The sequence below is a fragment of the Rhododendron vialii genome, chromosome 9a, assembly GCF_030253575.1.
Source record: "Rhododendron vialii isolate Sample 1 chromosome 9a, ASM3025357v1".
Classification (NCBI taxonomy): domain Eukaryota; kingdom Viridiplantae; phylum Streptophyta; class Magnoliopsida; order Ericales; family Ericaceae; genus Rhododendron; species Rhododendron vialii.
In genome coordinates, this window is record NC_080565.1 from 25997499 (window position 1) to 26002109 (window position 4611).

A 4611-nucleotide genomic window follows, 5' to 3' on the forward strand; every position below is an offset into this window, starting at 1 on the left:
GCGAAATGTCTTAAATGTTATTAAGTAATCTCTTATTCCATATTCAAGTAATGTGAGAAAACTACTCTAAGGCTCCGTTTCGGAACAAAAAATAAGTCCTTATTTTTTAAGAAGATAATTTTAAACTCAAAAATTATGGATTTATTAAAATATAAAAATATGCAATATGGATCTTGTTTGAAAGATCTCGATGAGATCATTTATACGATGCAAAAAAATTGAAAAATTATTTTTCATTTACTTTATTTTTGAGTTTAAAAATGTAAAATAAGCTGCTTATTTTTTAAGAAAGTTTCTGGAACAGGGCCTAACACTCTCGCTCACGTGTAGCTGCATTTAGGTCTGTCACATGTGGAATGAGTTGGATATGTTGGTACTTCTTCACTCATTGCCTATTGGCTTTGAGTTGGACATAAAGCTTTCATAACATAGTATCAGAGCAGAAAAGAGTTCATGTATTCAAACCTTGTCGTCTACCTAACGATTAGAATTTACATGTGTTTAGACCGCTTATAGAGGAGAGTCTGGCTACATGTTAGGATGTGTGTTAAAGATATAATTAATAAAATTACCCCTTTCTCTCTCTAATAGCTTAAACTTTTAGATGGATTGGTGGTTAACAATTTAATATGGTAGTAGAGCGAGGCCCATTTAACCTCACAACAAGAAAAAGTGGTTTTGCCTATGCTTCTTTTAGCGGCGTTTCAAAAAACGCCGACATAGGTGACCTTTCCCGGCATTTTTTTGGAAAAACGTTGCCAAAAAGGTGATTTGTACTCATGAATCAATTCCGACGTTTTTCGAAAAACGCCTCCATAGATCTTTCAGGGCGTTTAAAAAACGCCGAAAACCTAAGCCAACATCGGCATCCCCGGTGTTTGCAAAAACGCCGCTAAAACTTTTCCTGGCGTTTATCAGGTCTTACCAGGCATTTTTCAAAAGCCAGTAGACCAGAAAAAGGCCGCATAATGATATACCAAAAAATAGAGGCTACACGTGATAGACCTTAAACGCAGCTGCACGTAGATGAGATGTTAAAGAAATACAGTTCCACATTTTTTAGGAGTGAAATGGGTGATCGCTTAATATTTTAATAGATGATGGACTTCTCCGCTCATTATTAATTGACTTTGGTTAAAAATATGAAGTTTCCTCAATGTTTCACCAAAAAGTATGTCTACCACTGGCCGTCCTATAACAAATACTAATTTGTATTTAAGGGGAATAAGAATCTCTCGTAATATTATAAATGGAATACTTACTGTCAAGTTTTGACACCCGTTTAAGAGGGACTGCACATGGACATGTCACATAAAGATGTTCAACGCGGTAAAACAAGTATCCCAGGCCACTAAAACTGATAACTAAAAATATTCTTACATGATCTAAAAGAAAACTTATTGATTTGGTACGTATTAGAATGAATCAATAACTTAATATAATATTAGGAGCTCTTTTGGGTTAAAATAATTTTTTAAATAATATTACTGGGAGCCATTCAAATCCTCATTTTAAGAACAGATGATCTGCACTTCATGATGACACAAGAAGGTTATACTATGACATATAGATCCAAAAAGATGTTATACATGATAGATCCCAAAAGTGTCGGGGGACGGTACAGTAAATAGATAGCGGATGGCCGAAACATAATTCTCGCATTGGTTGGCTATGGAATCAGCGATTACTTTTAAGTAATATTGGGCACCTAATAAGCTAGGTTAACTTTTTCCATTTTGGATTGGATATCAAGTTCAAGATTTGAGAAGCCAGCTAGAAATTTGATGTAGGTACTGTTAGAATAGAGTTGGACTTAGTCCCACATTGGTTGCTTATGTTATGTAACTAGTCACCACATAATATAAATAAAGCTCACATGTGTTAGGGTTAGTTAACACCCTATACACTTTTCCTTCCTAAACAACATGGTATCAGAGCGGGATCTTATCCTAAACCACCACAACAATCCTAAACCACCGTAGCCTTTGTACATAATCCCTACAATCCTAGCCTAAACCCTAGTCTCTGTACATAAAATCACAATCCTAATCTTAGCCTCTGCCTTAACCCTAATCATTAGTTCACAGGACTGTTCACCGTCGGTACTGTTCACCGATTACTGTTCATCGTCGGCACTGTTCACCGATACTGTTCATCGTCGGCACTGTTCACCGTCGTACTGTTCATCGCGCACTGTTCATCATTGTTGGGTATTATTCCGTTACTCTTATGCACTGATTGTTCTGGTAATTTTGGATTTTTTGGTCAATCTACAGTTTATCCTCTCCAATAGATGGTAGTTTGGGTATGTTGAAGTCTGATTTCAATTGTTAGATTGTGTTGAGTTATTTGGTCTATGTTGGCATATGAGCTCTTGGTTGTTGCTTGATATTGGGATTATGTTGTTCGGTGGCTACTTTGGTTTTGTTGGATGCATGCGGTGTCGTGCCCTTGGTCGTTAGCCGGTCAATCAGTTCCTTATTTCTTGTTTATTGGCCGTTTGTTAGTGGAGTATTTGGTTGGTTGATCTATCGGTAGTTGACTAGTTGCCTCTCATTGTACGGTGATATGTTTGCAATGAAATCTGGTTCTGATTTTACTTCCGCTGATTCTGGTGATTTTGGTTCTTCATTTAGCCGTGATTATGGGTACAGTGGTCGTTTTGACCGCGTTTCTGGTGGTCATGGTTTTGGTCGTTGTGGATTTAGTCGTACAGGTCACATGTCAAGGAGAGGTGGCCATAGTCGAGGCCATGGTTATAGACTTTGTACTTATTGTGGGGGAACTAATCATACGGTGGACCACTGCTATGACCTACATGGTTTTTCTCAGGCTCATCGGGTTACTTCTCCCAAGGATATTAGGCAAGCTGCACGCTCCACTGCTATGGTGACTATTTCTATGGAGGAGTACCAACGCCTTGTGTCACTTCAGACAAGTTCCTCCATTGCTACGCTATCTCAGACAGGTTCTTCTAGTGCTTGTATTGCAACTTCTCATTTTTCTGTTCCTTGGGTTATTGATTCTGGTGCATCTGATCATATGACTGGTAATTCTACTATTTTTTCTGGCCATCAGTCTATTGATAAACCATCTCGTGTTACCTTAGCAGATGGTTCTACCACTGATATTACTGGTTTGGGTTCGGTTTCTGTTACTTCTTCTTTGACTTTGGATTCAGTATTGCACGTTCCTCGTTTTCCATTAAATCTTATGTCTGTTAGTAAACTTACTAAATCTTTAAATTGCTCTGTCACATTTCTTCCTCATGGTTGTGTGTTTCAGGATCTCAAGACGGGGCGAAAAATTGGTGGAGGTACTGAGCGTGGTGGTTTATATTACTTTACTGACAATGTTCACCCTAGTTCTGTTGCCTTTCAGTCTTCTGTGTCACCCTATCAACATCATTGTCGACTTGGTCATCCATCTCTTCAGAATCTTAAACGGCTGGTACCTTCATGTAGCCGTGTTGATGCTTTGCCTTGTGAAGTCTGTGAGTTTAGTAAACATCATAGAGTGTCTTTTTATCCTAGGGTTGAGAGTCGCGTAACCCGTCCTTTTCACTTAGTTCATTCTGATATTTGGGGTCCAATGCGTGTTCCTAATGTTTTTGGCTTTCAGTATTATGCTATTTTTGTCGATGATTATTCTCGTGTTACGTATCTTTATCTCATGAAAGAGCGGTCAGAGTTGTCTTCTATCTTTAAGTCATTTTATATGGAAATCAAAACTCAATTTGATACTTGCATTCGTATATTTCGTTCTGACAATGCAGGTGAATATTTTCATAATTCTCTTTCTAAGTTTTTTGATGACCATGGTATAATTCACCAATCTTCTTGCGCTCGAACTCCACAACAAAATGGAGTTGCCGAACGCAAGATTAGGCATTTATCAGAGGTTATGCGTGCTCTATTATTTCAAATGCAAGTTCCTAAGTCTTACTGGAGTTATGCTATTCTTACAGCATGTTACTTGATCAATCGTATGCCATCTAGCGTTCTAGGTGGTCAGATACCCCATACCGTTTTATTTCCTGGTCGCCCTCTCCACTCATTACCCTTACGAGTGTTCGGGTGCACCTGTTATGTTCATGCTCTGGATCCTGATCGGGACAAACTTGATCCACGGTCAATTCGGTGTATTTTTCTGGGGTACTCACGCACTCAGAAAGGGTATAAATGTTACTCACCATCTCTTCGTCGTCATTTTGTTTGTGCTGATGTCACATTTAATGAGTCATTGCCCTTTTACTCGGGTCACAGTACTCCAGTTGACCTTCCTGAGTCTGAGTCTGTGTTTCCTATTTGTGTACCATCTGGTCCTCCCTTGCAGGTGTATGTTCGTCGGCAACAAGTATTAACAGCCCCACAAGTACCAGCCACCACGCCTCCTCCGTCCCAAGATCCGGTTGCACCTTCACCTCCACCTCCACCTCCACCTCCGCCATCACCTAGTCTTCCTATAGCTCTTCGCAAAGGTATTCGGTCTTGCACATCTCATCCTATTGTTCAGTTTGTTTCCTATGATCATCTGTCTCCGTCCCTTCGTGCTTTTACTACTTCTATTTCGTCCATTTTTGTTCCTAACACTGTTCAGGAGGCCTTATCT